Source organism: Humulus lupulus, chromosome 3 (genome assembly GCF_963169125.1).
Source record: "Humulus lupulus chromosome 3, drHumLupu1.1, whole genome shotgun sequence".
NCBI classification, from domain to species: Eukaryota; Viridiplantae; Streptophyta; class Magnoliopsida; order Rosales; family Cannabaceae; genus Humulus; species Humulus lupulus.
The window spans coordinates 203,620,103-203,639,537 of NC_084795.1; the positions used below are offsets into that span (position 1 = coordinate 203,620,103).

At 42.1% G+C, this 19,435-nt stretch overlaps 1 non-coding gene across 1 annotated transcript; it reads right to left on the reverse strand.

The window, feature by feature from the left end:
- Positions 1-5,373: 5,373 nt before the first annotated feature.
- LOC133828183 (small nucleolar RNA R71) lies at positions 5,374-5,479 on the reverse strand. Its single transcript, XR_009890818.1, has one exon. It is a non-coding gene; the product is annotated as a small nucleolar RNA R71 (small nucleolar RNA).
- Positions 5,480-19,435: the final 13,956 nt, after the last annotated feature.

The following is a 19,435-nucleotide window of genomic DNA, read 5'->3' on the forward strand; positions in this document are numbered from 1 at the left end:
GTAAGCGACAGATGCGCCCACCTCATCACCCTCCTGTCTAGCTAGCACACAAAGAGGGTACCTCCTCGACATGAATAGGTCCTGGGGAGTCTATGGCATTCACGGGCTTGGGACCATCGTCATCCGGAACATCGGCTATAGTAGGAGGAAACAACCCGACCTTCCTAAGGTTCTCTGAAGTAACGAGGGTCTTGACATTCTTCTCCTTAGGGGTCATGGAAATCAATGCCTTGGCCTTAACTGTCATAGCCTGGGTCGGGAACGGTCTATAAAAAGGCCCAACGTGCTTAAACTTGGAGTAGTTGGCCTCTGCGTCCTTAGTAAAGAAATAATTGTCGACATATCTAAATTCCTTGCTATTTCTATAGATCTCTTCCAAGAAGGTGTTGGTACCCTCTCTCATATAATGGTGTAAGTGGAAATACCCCGAGTTGCATTGAGAAGGGTTCGTCTTAAGGTCAAACAACTAGTGGATCTCGTGAGGCACTAGAGCAGCCCATTTTCTGCGGTGATAGATAATGTACAATGTAGATAAGACAGATCGCATTAGGAGCCAGTTGAGAAGAACTAATACCAAAATAGTCTGCAACGCTACATAAGTATGGATGAAGAGGAAGTAGAGTGCCAGACTTGATGGCAGAACGTGTCCAAGCGCACATACCCAGAGGGGGGTCCTCAACTCTGTCATCTGGACTAAGGATAGTAATAGACACGCCATAGAGGTCAAAGGTCTTCCTTAAGTTCTTTACCATCTCTTCAGTCATGTTAGAGGCAGCCCCCTTGAACCACACAACCTCATAATCAGTAGGGTGAGGCTTCTCAACCGGTTTTCATATGATCTCATAGGCCAAGGTGGCCCCAGAATCTGATGAATGGAACTCCTTTTGTCGTTTCTTCTTCTGCTACGCAGCTAGCGAGACTATCTTACTCTTGGAAGGAGGGCGAACCACCTTAGGCCAAAACCTATGAATAGAACGCTTCTAAGGATGAGTAGCATGGCGATGATAGCCCTTGGTATGTTCTTGCTGAGAAGAAGAGTGATGGGGAACCCAACTAGTATCACGATGCAAAGGGTGTTGTAATGAGTCTCATTGACCAGACATATTCCACTGAGAAGAATGACTTTGCTGAGATGTGCCTTGAGAGTCGTAGGGCATACTATGCTAAGAAGAGATCTGAGAAAAGCCAGGCGAAGAGCCTCGAGTGATGTGCCTGACAATATGAGGATCATCTTTGGAAGGTTGCCGAGTTGTCTATTTTACTCTCACCATTGGGCTATACCTTTTCAAGAAGTCTTCCTCACTGAACAAATATAAAGTGGGGAGAGGGAGAATCCTTTTCACCCTTTGAACTCCTAGGGATTATGCTTGCTTACTGACTTGTCTGGTGAAGAGGAGTTGGACATCTACAACAGAAGAAAAATAAATAGTAAAGTTAGTAAGTGAACATACTAAAGCCAATAGCTGGGGGCATATCCATGAACTAAGGAGCAAAAATGAACAAATTAGGAGAAAAAGGGATCGACCCAGTGATGCTAAACCTGGGCCGACCACCTTGAATCCATAAGATTACAAAGCATGAAAGATGAGGCATAGGTGGTCGGCCTACCACCTTAGGCCGACCACCCTAGGGATGGAAACCTCAGAAAAATGCTAGAGGACTAAAGTTCAAGTCTCCAATAAAAATAATTTGTACAGTACAACAAAGACCCCAAAGAGAATAGTTGAGAAGAGAAAAAAAATATTTTTAGGGTCCTAGGTGGTCGACTTATGCTTCGGCCGACCACCCTGGATCCCTAGAAGTCGCCCAGGGGTGTGGTGGTCGGCCCATGAGGTAAGCACTACTCGATCCATGATGGAATCTCAAAGGGGTGGTTGGTCCTAACCCTAAACCTAGACATAGAAATCGCATAAAGAAAGGAAAGGGAAGCCCTGGAGGTACTCGACCCATGATTGGAAACTCTAGGGGTGGTCAGCCCTAACCCTAATCCTAGACCTGGAAATCACATAAAGAAAGGAAAGGGAAGCCCTGGAGGTACTCAGCCCATGATTGGAAACTCTAGGGGTGGTCGGCCCTAATCCTAGACTTGAAAATCACATAAGGCAAGGGAAAAAAAAGCCCTAGAGGTACTCAGCCCCTAATGAAGCCCTAGGGGTGGTCGACCCATGAGGGAATAGAAATCCCTAGAAATTTCCTATGCTAGGGTTTGAAACCCTAGAAATCGCAGGATAATGGATCTCAAAGAGGTGGTCAGCCTAGGGTTTTACATCCCTGAAATCACATGTGCTAGGGTTTGTAACCCTGGAAATCGTCCAGGCTAAGTAATTTCACAGAGAAATCGCAACTTAATTCAAATAAGTCAATTATTTTGGAACAAAATAAAACAAAACAAGAAGATTCAGATAAAATGCCTCAAAGATTCAAAGTATTTCCTCTAAATATAAGCACATTTAAATTAAATGGTGTAAGGATTAGGAGAAAGTACTTACCAAAGATCTGAGTTTGATGAAGAATTGAAGAAATCAGGCTTGGAGACTCCTATGGGTGAGGCGCACTGAGCAAGAGAATGACCAGTGAGGCCCTACTTATAAACTCTCAAGCTGACAAGATATTTTTAGGAATTCAAATTTCCTTGAAAAATATATGGTGTGGTTAAAATTTAAAATTTCTTGAAAAATATCTATATTTTTAGGAATTCAAATTCCTTGAAAAATATCTTATATTTTTAGGATTAAAATTCCTTGAAAAATATTTTGTATTTTTAGGAATTAATATCCTTGAAAAATATATTATATTTTTAGGACGTCAAAACTCCTTGAAAAATATATTATATTTTTAGGACTTCAAATTTCCTTGAAAAATATGCTGGATTTTTAGGAAATTAATTTCCTTGAAAAACCTAATTATTTTTAGGAATTACCAATTATCCTTGAAAAATTCGTGCTGAGCAAATTATCGATAGTTAAAAAAGTACTACGCAACGTCCCAAGGGACTTGGCTGTTAAAGTACCTCTACGGTATGTTTATCAGGCCAGAATCAAGTTTACCGTAATGTTGAATACATTACAATAAACATTGGGGGAAAATGTTATCCCTAAAAATACGAGGATGATGTGGCGAATGAGAATGCGACACGTGGCATCACAAATTAAGGAAAAACAACGAAGTATTGAGAAAAGACTGACGAGCAAAAAAAAAGATAGGTCCAGGACCTATAGTGAAGTCGACTAGGCCTAAACCCCCTAGGGGTGGTCGGCCCTAGTATGCCCAAGCGCCCTTAGGGGTGGTCGGCCTGACCCCTACCCCAGGGGTGGTCGGCCTGACATGCTCAAGAACCACCTGGGTGGTCGGTCTACCCTATTATTCATAGGGTGGTCAGCCTAAACTCCCAAATACACTTCATTGAGAAATACTCGCACTCGTTCAAACTATGATCAAACAGGTTCAACACCCAGAAGATCACAAGTCCAGCACCCATAGGATTAACAAGTCTAGCACCCAGACGGTCATCGGGCCTAGCACCTAGGTCTCATAGACCAACCAAGACTTAACATTTTCCCAGAGGTTTCAACCGTGCATTATCTACCACGATCTAGATAAATAACGAGAAACCCACGATCTCATAATAATGGGGAGGTAGACACATATCTCCACTACCTGATAATCGTGTACCAAACCACGATCCCAGTATTACTGATCATGTAACAATCCCTGGGTACTATAAATAAAGGACCCAAGGCTTCATTTCAAAGGATCATTTTTTTTGGAATTTTTGAGATTTGAAGAATATTTGGGGAGAAATTCTAGGCAAATTAGAAACGAGTGAATACTTTTGTTCTTCAGTGTAATTGTCAAGTGATTCAATACTAAAAGTTAAGTGGATTAGGTTATTACTGTTCATCAAAATAGGGTTGGACCACTATAAATTTTTGGTGTTTGTTGAAGATATTCGTACTTTGCCATTTATTATATTTATTTCGTTCAAAAGGTATCATATACTGTACATACGACCATTGGCCAATTTCACAGGAACCCATGAATAATTATATGGTTGTTTTTGTCATGTCTGATATGAACTAAACACCTCTATCTAGGGGTTAATGTAGTCACTTGGATTTCTATTTAATGTTATTATGATGTTCTATTGATTCTTCTTCTTTATTCTAATATATATAATGTTTGCTTAATGCTAGTAAATACCTGAGCAATATTTGCTTGATTTATGATTTTGATTCAAAATTCGAAAGATGAGAATTGAATATGCTATCATTATATAGACATAGGTTACATATTGGACGAAAGTACTTGTATGGCTTGGGTAGCAATTAGTTTTCTATGCTTAATGCCTTCTATATGTATAAGTTTATCATAGAATGGGAATCGATTTATGTTAACCTACTATTAGAATAGGAAGAAAGAAATTTAGAACTAATTAAGAAAGTTAATAGAAAGAAAAGTTGATGAAGTTAATACACTAGGTCTTTTTATTATCGATTTTCATCTTTTAATTAATTATTTTGTTTACAGTTATTTAAATTTTGTAATTGGATTTATTCATCTAAAATTTGCTTGCCAAATAGAAAGTAAAGAGCAATTATTGGTAATTGGATTATAGTCTCTGTGGGAACGATTCTTATTTACTATCTATATTACTTGAATCGATTACATATACAAGCGTATCACATATTTTCGCGATCAAGTTTTTTGTGCCGTTGCCGGGGACTTAATAATATCCAATATCAAAAGTAATTAGTTTTTTTGGTTCTACTTTGGTTTTTATATTTTACACTCATTCAGACTATGTCTATATTGTGTTTCAGGAATATTATATGCGGGGAAGTAGACAAAAGGAACTCATACCAATAGATCTTGAAATTGAGAGAACGTGTAGACAAAATCGAAAGATAAAGAAAAGGCCAGATTTCGCCATGGTTGAGAACGCGAATAACAGTGTCAACAATAATGCAAATCTGGGTTTTGCAGGTAACGTAGCAGCTGAGGCTGACTCGCCATTGAGAAATTATGTACTCTCTACTGTTATGGGGATACATTCAAGTATTCGTCCTCCTATTGTAGAGGTGAATAATTTTGAGATAAAACCCTTGATCATTCAGATGGTATAGAATTGTGTACAAATCGGGGGATTACCAAATGAGGATCCAAATTTTCATATTACCAACTTTTTAGAGCTGTGTGCGACATTCAAAATGAACGAGGTCAGTAACAATACTATCAGATTAAGATTATTCCCATTTTCATTAAGAGATAGAGCTAAGAGTTGGTTGAATTCATTATAAGCCAACTCTATAGTCCCTTGGGAAGACTTGGCTCAGAAATTCCTTGGATAATATTTTCCTCCTGTGAAGTCAGCCTGATATAGAGGAGAGATAAATAACTTCGATCAGCTGGATGAGGAGTCTTTCTATGATGCGTGGGAACGTTTTAAAGAGTTGCAAAGGAAGTGCCCACATCATGGAATAGAGAAGTGGTTGCTGGTGCACACGTTTTACAATGGTTTGGGGGGGGGGGGGGGAATACAAGGACAATAATTGATGCAGCATCGGGAGGAGCGTTTATGAGAAAAAGAGCTAATGAAGCTTATGAATTACTAGAAGAGATGGCCACGAATAACTTCAATTGGCCCACTGAGTGTGAGAATAAGAAGGTGGCAAGAGTCTTAGAGGTTGATCATATTGCTTTATTGATCGCTCAAGTGGCATCTCTAACTAAGCAATTGTAGCAGAATAACCTCGCTGCACAAGCAATGCAAGTACATAATGTAATGAGTTGTTAGATTTGTGGGGGTTTGCATTCTTATGAACAATGCCCTAGCACTGTTAGTTGCTCAACAAATGTAAACAGTATGCCTTTGGAACAAACATAGGTTATTGGTAACTTTCCAAGACCGGCACCCAACACTTACTCAAATTCATATACTCCTGCATGGAAGAATCACCCTAACCTGTCTTGGAAAAATAACCAAGGGTTACAACCGCAGTATCCATAGTGCCCACCTCAACACCCACCTAATCAACCGACTTATGGACTACACTCTAGGCCATATTATGACCCAAACTCACGCCCATCTCATCCACCACCACATCCTCCAATGAACTCATCAACAACTCAGCCAGACCATTTAAATCAATTCATAACGGAGACAAGGTCTTCAATCAGGAATTTGGAGACACAAATGGGTAAGTTGGCTAAACTACTTTCTAGTAGACTGCAAGGGAATTTGACTAGTTCCACAAAGGTAAATCCCAAAGAGCAATGCCAAGCTGTCACTTTGAGGAGTGGGACTAAGTATGATGGGCCTACAGTGGATGACAAGGGAAAGAAGACAGAGGATAAAAATGCTACTAGTCCCGCACATGAGGAGGTTACTGAAGATCTTCCAAAGATAGAGAAGCCGGAATACACCGAGCCTACACCAAGGATTCCTTATCCTCAATGGTTCTGAAAGGCCAATCTTGACAAACAATTCTCCAAATTTCTTGAGGTATTTAAGAAACTTCACATTAACATTCCTTTTGCAGAGGTTCTAGAACAAATGCCTAGTTATGTGAAGTTAATGAAAGAGATATTGTCTAATAAAAGAAAAATGGAGGATTATGAAATCATGGCATTAACAGAACAATGTAGTGCAATTATTCAAAAGAAACTTCCTCAAAAGTTAAGTGATCCGGGCAGCTTCACTATACCTTGCACCATTGGGAGCTTTCCTTGTGAGAGGGCTTTATGTGATTTGCGTGCAAGCATTAATTTAATGTTGCTGTCCATATTTAGAAGACTTGGTTTGGGGGAAGCCAGACCCACTAATGTTACTCTTCAACTGACTGATCATTCATTGACACACCCTTGAGGTATTATAGAGGATGTTCTAGTAAAGGTAGATAAATTCATCTTTCTAGCGGATTTCATTGTATTAGATATGAAGGAAGATGAGGACGTGCCTATTATATTGGGAAGACCATTTTTAGCCATGGGGCAAGCTTTGATAGATGTCTAGAAGGGTGAGTTAAGGCTCAGAGTACAAGGTGATGAGGTAGTTTGTAATGTTTTTAAAGCCTTGAAATATCCTTCACCTAGTGACAATTGTTTCAGTATTCGTGTATTGGAGGAGCAAGGTGAAGGAATCAAGTCTATTAAGGATCCACTTGAGTTGATTTTGGTTGCAAGTCCTGAAGAGTGTGATGGTACTAAAGCCAGTAAATATGTTAAGTGGTTGAACTCATCGAGTCAAGTTTATAAAAAGAAACATGAGGAATTGGGGCAAGTTCCTGAGAGACCTCTCCCATCTATTAAGAAGCCACCAGTTCTTGAGTTAAATACTTTATCGGATCATCTTAAGTATGCTTATTTGGGTAAGAATGACACTCTCTCGGTTATTATTCCAGCTTCGTTGTCTATGATTGAAGAAGAGAAGCTACTTAGGGAGTTGAGGGTTCACAAGCTAGCAATTGGGTGGACTTTAGCAGATATCAAGGGCAGCCCTTCAAAGGTGATGCACCTTATATTAATGGAGGATGATAGTAAGCCTAGTATTGATGCTCGAAGGAGGCTTAATCCTTCAATGAAAAAGGTGGTAAGGAAGGAAATCCTTAAATTGTTGGATGCAGGGGTAATTTACCCAATATTTGATAGTGCATGGGTTAGTCCTATTTAGTTGGTCCCAAAGAAGGGTGGCATGATGGTGGTTAAGAACGATAATAATGAATTGATTCCAACTCGTATAGTGACGGGGTGGAGAATTTTTATAGACTACTGTAATCTGAATAAGGCAACAAGGAAAGACCATTTCCCCTTGCCTTTTGTAGATCAGATGTTGGACAGATTGGCAGGCCACCCTTATTACTGTTTTTTGGATGGGTATTCGTGATACCATCAAATTCCCATGGCACCGGAGGATCAAGAAAACACTACCTTCACATGCCCTTATGGAACATTTGCATTTCAGAGAATGTCATTTGGGTTGTGTAATGCTCCGACAACCTTTCAGAGATGTATGATGTCTATCTTCTCAGACATGGTGGAAAAAGGTATAGAGATCTTTATGGATGACTTTTCAGTCTTTGGGCCCTCTTTTTATGGATGTTTGGCTAATTTGGAGATGGTTTTGAAAAAATGTGAAAAGTCAAATTTAATATTAAACTGGGAGAAATGTCACTTTATGGTGACAGAAGGAATAGTTTTGGGCCATAAAATTTCACGCCATGGTATTAAGGTAGACAGGGCCAAGATATCTACAATAGAAAACTTACCTCCACTGGTGTCTATTAAGGGGGTTCGTAATTTATAGGAGGTTTATAAAGTAATTTTCAAAAATTTCAAAACCCTTATCTACTCTACTTATGAATGGTGTGGGATTTAACTTTGATGCTGAATGTTTAAGGTCATTTAACACGTTGAAGGAGAAATTGGTGTCTGCTCCGATTGTTGTATCACCGAATTGGGAACTTCCTTTTGAATTGATGTGCGATGTGAGTGATTATGCAGTAGGAGCAGTTCTAGGACAGCGAGTTGACAAGGTATTCCGAACGATTTATTATGCTAGTCGAACCTTGAATGGTGCTCAATTAAATTATGCAACTACTGAGAAGGAATTACTTGCAATTGTCTTTGCATTCGACAAGTTTAAGCCATATTTAATTGGTAATAAGGTGATTGTCTACACAAATCATTCCACTATTAAGTACCTTATGATCAAGAAGGATGCCAAGCCCCGCTTGATTCGATGGGTCCTATTAATGCAAGAGTTTGATATGGAAATTCGTAACAAAAAAGGGACAGAAAATCTAGTTGCAGATCATTTATCTAGATTGGAAAAAGGAGAAGAGCATTATCAGAAAGAGGAACAAATTGATGAAAACTTTAAGGATGAACAGTTATTTTCCATTGAAAGTGAAGAAAATCTACCTTGGTTTGCGGATTATGTCAATTATTTGGTAGCTAAAGTTATGCCTCCAGACATGTCAAGGTAGCAACTCAAAAAGTTCTATTCGGAACTCAAGCTTTATTATTGGGATGAGCCCATTCTCTTTTGTCATCGTACTGATCAAGTAATTAGAAGATGTGTCCCGGAAGAGGAGATGATTTCTACTCTTACTCATTGCCATACATTACATTGTGGTGGTCACTTTGGAGGAACAAGGATAGCAACAAAAGTTTTGCAATGTGGGTTTTATTAGCCTACGTTTTTTAAAGATGCTAGTGCCTTTGTTAAGAGTGGTGATCGTTGCCAAAGGACCAGTAACATATCAAGAAGAGATCAAATGCCGATGACTGGAATTCAGGAAGTTGAGTTGTTTGATGTGTGGGGAATACATTTTATGGGGCCTTTCCCGTCATTTTATAATAACAAGTACATTTTGCTAGCAGTAGATTATGTTTCTAAATGGGTGGAAGCTGCAGCAACTCCTACTTGTGATGGCAAGGAGGTACTTAAATTCTTTCATAAAAATATTTTTATCCGGTTCAGTACTCCAAGAGCAATTATTAGTGATAGAGGAAGTCATTTTTGCAACAAGTTATTTACAGCTCTATGCGCTCGTTATGGAGTTCATCATCGAAAGACCTTGTTCTATCATTTACTTGCTAATGTTAAAGCAGAAGTCTCAAACCGGGAGATTAAAAGTATTTTGGAGAAGACTATAAATACATCAAGGAATGATTGGTCGAAAAAGCTTGATGATTCATTGTGGGAATATCGCACAACTTTCAAGACTCCAATTGGTATGTCACCATATCGACTGGTGTTTGGAAAGGCATGTCATTTACCGGGGGAACTTGAGCACCAAGCTTAATGGGCAGTAAAAAAACTGAATGTTGATCTCTTTATGGCGTGACAGAATAGGCTTCTGGAGTTGAATGAGCTCAATGAATTTTGAAATGAAGCCTATGAGAATGCAAAGATTTATAAAGAAAAGTCTAAGGCATTTCATGATAAAAGGATAATTAGGAAGGATTTCCAATCGGGAGACAATGTGCTATTATTTAATTCTCGATTGAAGCTTTTTCCGAGAAAATTAAAGTCGAGATGGTCGGGAGCATTCATAGTTGTTGTATCATTGCCTTATTGTGTGGTGCATATTCATAGCGAGAAGACGGGATACTTTAAGGTGAATGGTCAGAGATTAAAGCACTATTTGGAAGGACTGGTGGAAAAATGCAAGTCTGTGTTACTTTTGGAACCCCTTTGAATTTGGTATTCAGCGTCTGACTAAATGACGTTAACGACAGCGCTGTAGGAGGCATTCCTATAATTTGTTTTAGTTTTTGTGTTTTTTATTGTTTTAATTCTTAATTAGTTGAACAATTTTATTTAATTTCATTTTGGATTGTTAAAGATTCATTTATTTTTTTATGTAGTTTTTAAGTAAAATATATGTAAAAGCTGTGCAATTCGTGAAAAGGCAGTTTTCAAATTAGTCTGGAGGTCAAGTCGCGACTTTAAACTAAGTCAGAGAGCAAGGAAATTGTAGGAGGAGGTGGGCCACAACTTGAGCTTATAAGTCGCGGCCCCAAGTGAAGTCAGAGAGCATATGGGGTCTGATGGCATAGGCGGGCTGCAACTTGCTATGGCTGGGTCGCGGTGCCTACAAACTAAAAATTGAAAAAAAAGGCGGGTCGCGGCTTGATAGTCCTAGGTCATGGCGCTCCTCCGTCAGAAAGGAGAAAACCTGTTTAAAATCATTTTTTCTCAACTCACAACCCTCATTTCGAATTTTTCTTCCTTCCAACACAATCTTTTGCAGAATCTTTGTCATTTTACATTTTCCTTGTTCTTAAAAAAACCATAAAGCCAAACCCACAACTTCCTAGATACATATTTCCTTCTTTCTTTCTTCTAATCCAAGCCCTAAATTTTTCTATTTGTGACATTGAAGATTGGAAGAGCATTTGAAGGGTGGGAAATCTCAACGACTCAAGGGCACGTAAGTTTCTCCTTTTTAATGTTCTTGAAGTAATTTTGTGCTAGATAGACAAGAGATTGAATTGGAATTTTGGAATACATTGTTATTATATATTTTTTTCTTTGAGTTGGTATTATTGGGGTGTTATTCAGTTGAGGGAGGTAAGATAAATTAGTAGAAGTGCTGCAGAATTTTCGTTGTAGTATTTGGTGCATTGTGTGATTATGGGATCACGACAACAACTTGCTAGGGCTACTTCTTCTAAAAATACTAATCGCCCTTCCACTTCCTGCACCCAACCGCGCCAATCACAGCCAGCCCCGCCACCACCACCCTTCCTCAGGAATTTGACCCTCTCGATTCATTAGTAAAGATGCCTTTGACAATTATCAAAGGTTATCTCAATGTCAAGTAATTCAAGAACGAGGCATGGAATATCAAGATCAACCATATCTCCTTGAAACTTATGACATAATTCGGACTGAAATTCAACATTGCAATTGGCGAAGTTTTGTGGACCATAAAATGCCCAAGGCCAATTGTTCCATGGTTTATGGACTTTATGCTAATTTTCCAGGAGCAATAAATACGAAGGTCTTTGTGAGAGGGGTTTTGGTGGAGTGTCATATTGATAATATTGATGCATTATATCAATTACCGATGTTGTCATAAGAGGAGGACGACTATTATCAGTTGGCTTATCATAGTGAGATTGATTGGGTTGAAGTGGCTGAAACGTTAGGCATTCTCGGTGCTACTTTTGTAATGCAAGATGGACAATCGAAGCATTTCAGACAGTTTCAAATGAATAAGGTGGCGAAGGCTCGGACTCTCTTTGTGAGTGCGAGACTTATGCCTAACACTCTCTTATCTGAAGTGGGAACTGATCGGTGTCTTCTTGTCTATGCTATAATGATGGGACTCTCCATAGATATTGGACGAGTTATCTGAACTAGTATCCGAGATTTATGCCGAATGACTACCACTACTGGTTTGGAGTATGGAACGATGATTACTGATTTATGTGAGGTGTGGGAGGTGCCTAAGTATCCTAGTTATATTTATAGGAAAGCAATGGGGCCCATTTCTCACGCTTCTATGTTTAAATTCAATGCCCCATCTTTGGAGCCACCTGCACCATAGCCCCGACTTGTGAGAGTTGAAGAAGAAGTAGATGCAGCCGATGACCCATCCATGCCAACGCTCAACCAGAAGAATCAAGGACAGTTGAGGAGGAGAGGAGAGGAGCTTATCCTCAATTTCTGGCACTTGACGCTCCACTGGATCCACAATTGACCAGATTGGATTATATCATTTGGCAAAACCAACATACCCATAATTATTTGGGGGAGCTTCATGATTATCATCGAGCTTAGGTAGACAGACAAAATGAGTTGGTTTACCAGTTGTCAAATAAGGAGGAGGGCATGCATTATTTTCCTTATCCACCACCTTGGCTTCCTTTCCTAGATCCACTACCCTTTTGACATGATTCGTCGCAGGTAATATTTCTTTATTTACTTATTTTTAAACATTGGGGACCATGTTTAGCTTAAGTTTGGGGGAGGGAGCTTATTTTTCGTTCATTTTGTTTGTGTTGTTTTGTTGTGTTTATTTGTCTAGTTTGTGTTAGTTGTTTGGTGTAAAGTTTTGTTTTAGTGTGTGTTTAGTACAAACATGAATGATGGTTGACAACAAGTGCCAATGAGAACAAAGTGAATGTCATGCGTATAATCCGAAGAAAATGAAAAAAAAATCTGTGTGCTTGATTGAACATTCAGTTAGTTTATTTTTGTTTATGCAACATTTGTTGAATATCTTGTCATGATGTTTAAATTGATGTTTTTGATATTGATTATGCTTGCTGGAATTGGTTTGTGGATTGATGAATGGAAAGTGGAAATTATTTTCTACAATTCTAGAACTTGCTTACTTGTTATTTGAGGCAAAATAATATATCATGTATGCTTAGGAATATGATTTAGGCTATCATTTGGACAGTTTGAGCTTTTCTTGCCGACCTGAAATTAATTGATCCTTTGATTAACCCTTTTGAGCCTAACATTGTATCTTTTTGTTCTAAGCCACTATTTAAGCCTAATATTTGAAATTTGGTTATATATCCGTCCCTAATATACTATGAGCACATGATTGAAAAACGTGACAGGGATTGATTTGTAATGGGGTTTATTTGTGAATATAGTGAGATTAGAGAATGAAAAGTGTAAAAGATTAGAGAAAGTATATGTATATATATATATATAAAGAATTCAATAAAAAATACACTCCCAATATGAATATCTAAAGTAACAAATATGTTAAAGTAAAAGATCATATGAACATATAACTTATCGCAGTGGTTTGTTGACGAATGGCCTGGGAGATGAACAGGGCATCCTGATTGGCCAGGGTGGCATACTGCTTCAATTGTAGGTTGGACATATTTGCCCCAACCTGGGCCAGCAAGTCCGCGGCCAGCAGAGCTGTGTCCCGCCCCAACTTAGGCCCTCAGCCACAAACCGGTCCATGATCAGTTGGGGAGCATTGAAGGTGTCCAGATGCTCGGCGAACTCCACTTTCCTACGGATAGTCAGGGCTTGATACACTTCCTCCTATTTTGTCCAGCCGTCCTCCCAGGCCCGTGCCACCATTTTCGCCCTCTCCTCCTGGAGGACCATGTCCCCTTCCTCGAGGAGAGTTGGGTTGATTGGGAGCACGGGAGCCTCCTGAACCTCCCAAGTAACAATGAGGCTCTCCCCAAAAGAATGCTCTTCGGTCAGGGCAAGCTCTTTGGTCTTGGCCTTTTGGCCTACACCACGAACTCATTTGCGGCCAAGTCCGCGACCCTTTTCTCTGACCTTCGGTCCTCTAAGGTCTCCTTCTCCAAGTCAATGACCGGGGGAAATGTAGGTGGGGATCAAACATTTTCAGTGTGGACCTCTGAGGGGACACTCGCGGCTGGGGTCCTCTCAGTAAATTCCGATTCTGGCCTCAAATCCCCTAGGATCAGCTCAAGCACTTTATTTTTAGCCGAGCCCTTAGAGACCTTCTTTGTTGAAGCCCTGGCAGCAGCTTCCCTGGCCTCGATCATCTCCTTCATCTTGGCCACGGGATTCGACATTCTTGAATCGTCTGAAATGGGCAAACAAAAGATAGTCAGCAAGACTTATAAACGAGGATTGAAATCAAAGATAAAGAAAATATTTGTCTAAGGTCCTCTGGGACGAACCATTATCTAGACCACGAGCATGACTCAACTCCTCTAAGGTGAAGGAATGAATGTGGTCCCCCATGTTGTCCAGATCCAGACAAAACCCGGATGAATACATGAGGGTTAACATATCCAGGACAATGGGGGCATGGAAGCCCCACTTCTCGGACGGCTCTGATCGGGTAGTCTCAGTATATTTTCCTATCCCTAACTAAGTCCTCGAGGTGAGGATCATATGTTAAAAGCAAAGGAAAATTACCTTGCCCCGAGATACTAGATCCGGGAGCCCCAGTGTTCGGCTGAGCCTCCCCGAGGAGGGCATCCAATTCCTCAGATGCGGCCCTCTCTGCTTGGTGGGCCTGATCCTTTTTCTTCTTTATCGTGTTTGTGTGGGCCGTGGCCTCAATGACCTCAATATGGACAAGGGCCAATTTCTCCCTCAGGGTAGGATCTCTCTCACACTGTAGCCCCCCGAAGCTAGGGGCCGCGATTGTCTAGTTGGTCATGAGCATTCCAACCAGTCATAAATTCTCTGTGTTCACATAGTCCTCCAAGTCCAGCTCCTCCATACTCAAGGTGGTGTAATACTTCTTCCGATCCAGGATCGATTTGGTGAGGAGAGTTTGGGCATACAGTCCTGTTTTTCAGGAGTATGAATGAGGAACAGACAAAAGAAAAGGAAAATGAAAAGAAGTTAGGGGGAAAACAACTTACCCACGCTCTGGAAGTCCAGCACCAACGTGGGGTTCTTCTCCAGGAGAAACCCAGATGTCATGAACCAGTAGTGTTTGACATCCGGGGAGGTGCTTCCAGGAGCTGCAAGGAGCCGGATAGTTGCTGCGGGGCTTTAATCTTTACAAGCCGTCCTGGGTCTTGTCTTTGATGTTAAGCTGCGACTCCAGCTTATAGAAGTACAACACCTCTGGAGGAGTAGGCGTCGGGATCTCCTTAGACACACATAAAATGTGCCACCCCACGAACAACTTGTAGGCCTAGGGCAGGAGTTGGAACGACGCAATTCCCACGAACTTAAGGAATCGCGCGAAGTAGTCATGAAGCGGGAGCGTAGCTCCCGCACCAATGTGGCCTACTGTAACGCCCTACTTCCTTAGAGCCGTTACTAAGTGAGTTTAAAAACGTGCTTTCATCCCGCTAATCGAGGTTTTAAATCAAACAGTGTAATTAAGCTATAAACAGAGGAAAAACCTTAGAAATAGTAATTTTTATAGAAAATCATAAAATGTTTACACTTGGGATCCCAAAGTACAGTTTAGAAATGTTTACAACATATTAACTAAACCAAGTCGACTAGACGAAAAAATAAGAGTTTATTTACAAGCATCTCCCAAAATCCTCTGGCCGTGGCAGCCAGGCTGGCCAAACATGTACATGCCGCCCCACGCCTGCCATACTCAAGGTTGGTTGATCTTCTCTTTACCCTTACCTGCACCACAGAGCATCTGTGAGCCGAAGCCCAGTAAGAAAACCCACAAACAGATAACATATGCAACACATATATCATGCATATAATTAGGCCACCAATTGGCTAAACACATACGGCCTAGCAGTCCCAGGCGTCTACCAAACCCTGGATTCGCAGACCACGCTGTGAGGATATCCTAGGTATCCTTCTAGGGACGCGCCCTGGCAACTCGCACCCCACGTGCTCAACGCTGCTCCCGACCCCTTGCCGTTCTCGGCCTTGCACTCAACGTGCCTGACGCCGTTCCTGGCCCCTCGCCGTCCTCAGTCTACACCGTTCTCGGCTCTTGCCGATCACTCACATATTATCATACATGATATAACAACAAGTACAAAATTCTAGCATAAACAGATAAAGAGCTACGCTCAGCAGTTCTAACATATTGGGCTCGGCCCTGCATATCAATCCATTCAAACACATTGGGATCAGCCCTGCATATCAATCCACTCAAACACATTGGGCTCAGCCCTGCACATAAGCTCTATGGGAACATGGGTTTTCTTACCTGAGTCCCGAGCTCTCCGAGCACCGATGTCCTGAGCACAGTCCTCTAACTAGAGCCTCGCCGAAATCCCTAGTCACAACACATCACCAATATCCAGTCATCAAGTTCTAATCCAATGAATAACTTCGAGCCATAACCCTAACCTCCGGAACCTTGAGTTCTATCAATCCAGGTGATAAAATCCATCCCGAGCCTTAACCATTGAATTCCCAAGCCTAAACACCCTTAAAAAATGCCAACTAGCACTAAGGGCCGCGACCCCACCCTCAAGAGCCGCGGCTAGCCTCAAAACAGAGGCTAACACCACACTGACCCCCACACGGGCCGCGTCGCGCCCACCAAGCGCCGCGGAGCGCATGAACCTTCTCGGCCTCCCATGGCCGCGCGCGCACATGGGCCATAACGCACCCCTCCTAGGGCTGCGGCGCTCCCCACCGAACCCAGATTTTCCACCATTTTCCATACCTTTCCTCAAGCCAATTCACCCAAAACTTACCTATCTAACCAAGATATTTAACACATATACTCCAGCTCAATAACAACACCAAAACCCCAACAAAATCTGCTCCAAAACCCAACTAAAATACTCAAGAACATGTCAAACTTAACTAGCATGCATAATCTAGCAAACCAGTAACAATTCTCAACATAATCCCAATAATTAAAGCTTACCTTGCTGACTTCATTCCCTGCAGTTGATCCTCAAGCCCCAAGCTTCAAGCTCCTATAATATCACAGCTGAATTCCCCTAGACCTTCAAGTTGATTCCCTTAGTTTTCCTTGTGTTTATCTTAGAGAGTGAGTGAGGAAGGAAGATGAGAGCTAACTCAGCTACGAGAGAATGCATAAGTCGGTTTCCCCAAGGTTCTAATTAATTCCTCTTTTTGTTTTATTTGACTTAAGTCTAAAGGGTTACCTCAAGGCTCGGGGTACCAAAACGTCCCCGAGGGCAAAATGGTAAATTTCCCCAATATTCTCGCCTAGACATTCTATCCTCAAATATATCTCCAAATATTTATTTTCATGCCCCAATAATCCCATTGTTATCCAAAAAATTAGCATTGATGACGTGGCAAGTGATCCCTGGACACGTGGCTGACACCTGGAAGAGCTCTGCTAGAGTATCGACCAGAGAACGCACTAGAAGCAGTAAGCCGCCCAGTCTTACCTGCGACCAGCCTGGTCGATGATTCCGCATACAAAGTAACATTACTGTGAAGATCTTTGTAAATCTCGAATTTAACTCACACAATCTCCAGAATATCCGATTATTTAGGGGAGAGTATCTGTAACAATCTTTTGTAATCCCCCTTGAGCCTATAAATAGCAAAAGATAGCTCAAGGAAGGGACTTTTGGCTTTAGAATTATTTGAGATTAGAGTAATTTTCCTTGGAATATTGTATTGTTCTTCAGAGGTTAGTGAAACTCATCGAACCCTTATTCTTTGATCACTCCTTTGATTCTTAGATCAATAACAGTCTAAGTGGACATAGGTAATTACCAGATCCTGGGGCCGAACCACTATAAAAATATTGTGTTCTTATTATTTTTTGTCATTATGTTCTTCTCAATACATTCATTCACATCAAGCATATTCTGACTCCGTGTCAGTTGACCAAATTCTGGGTCAACATTCAGGTGCTTTCATTGAGAGCTTGATTTATCATTGCTGAGAACACTAATGGCGAAAACTGGAAGGAAAGCTGGACAGGCGGCCGCTGCTGCGCCATCAAATCTACCTCCTCCTCCCCCTGCAAGCGTGGCAGAAGATGAGCCACATCTGGACTTTGACGAGGAAGAAATGGATGATGCAACGCTGAAGAGTACCCTAGGGGCGTTGTAGGAGGAGCTGGCTAGTCTGAAAGCCAGTCAAGTGACTGCTGCCGAAGTTGTGGCGCGGCAGCAGCAGGAGATTGAACGGCAGCGCACGGAATTAAGCGAAAGGCACGCGGAGATGGACCGCCGCCAGAGCGAAGCCATGGCAGCCCTTGAGGCAGCCTTGCAGCTGGCAAGGAATCAGGCCGCACCTGTTTCGCAGGCTGACCAACCTGTCAATGGGCCACCCCAGAGGGGTCCTAATCCAAGCCCATCGATCCAGCCTTCGAGTCCACAAAGGCCCGAGCAGCTTCAAGCGCCCCATGACGATGTCCTACTGGACCCTGAGGCGCAGCCACAATCCCAAGCTGGTCGCGGCAATCCCCCACAACAGAGGCAGAATAGGGCCGAGCATCAGCCTCGTAGTCCTAGACGCCGTAGGGGCGATGAGCCAGACCTACCGAACAGAGGTCAGTACCCCCTGGTAACAGGAGGGACTCAGAGTTAGGCTCTGCGGTCTGGGGTCCCCCACGACATGATAATGCACGGGGACACCACGACCAGCGCAGGCCACCCTCTAACGTTCGAAACGTTTCAGCCAGGGACGGAAATCGGGGGAACAGTCAGTCCCACCATAGCCAATCAAGGTTTAGAGATGGCCATGGGTATAATGAGGCCGACTCAGGCAAGGGAAACGCTGGCCGAAGGAATGAAGAAAGAGGTAAAGGCAGGAGCCAGGTACCTCAAGATGACCAACCTGATAGACGGGATGCTGGGGGGCAGCCCAGGCAAAATAATGTCTTCAACCGGCTCGGGGGTAGCGAGCAGCGGAGAAGAGACAAAGATTTGCGTGACGTACTCAACGATCGCCGTGAGCGGCATGGCGAGAACGTCCCCCCAGCAACAGAGGCCACAGCGATTCCTGCCGCTGTACAGGCCCAGATAGACTCCCTCAACCAAGCAGTGCAACAACTGGTCGGGGGAAGGACATCTTATATCGACCATGATAGGAGGAAAGGCACTCCTTTCGTACAGAGGATAGCTAATGCCGAAACTCCAAGCAAGTTCAAAATGCCTACACATCAAAACTTTGACGGGTATGGAAACCCAGTGTCTCATGTCAATAAGTTTGAAATACAAATGGACATTCGGAAAGTGTCCGAAGACGCTCGGTGCAGGATCTTCCCTGGAACACTTTCCGAAGCCACGCAGGAATGGTATTTTAAGTTCCCTTCCGCAAGCATAGTTTCCTGGGAAATGTTTGTAAGGGAGTTTTACGGACAGTTCTATGCAGGCCAGTTGCATCCGACCGAAGAAAATCAGCTGGTTGAAATTCGCCAGCAGGATGGAGAATCAGTGAAGGACTACATCCAGCGCTGTATGCGAGCGGCAACTGGAGCGAAAACGGTGGGGGACGAGGGCAAAATGATGGCCATAACCGCAGGGGTTAAATGTCGTTCTCCCCTCTGGAAAAGTCTCCGAAAGAAAGGAGTGAGAACTACCC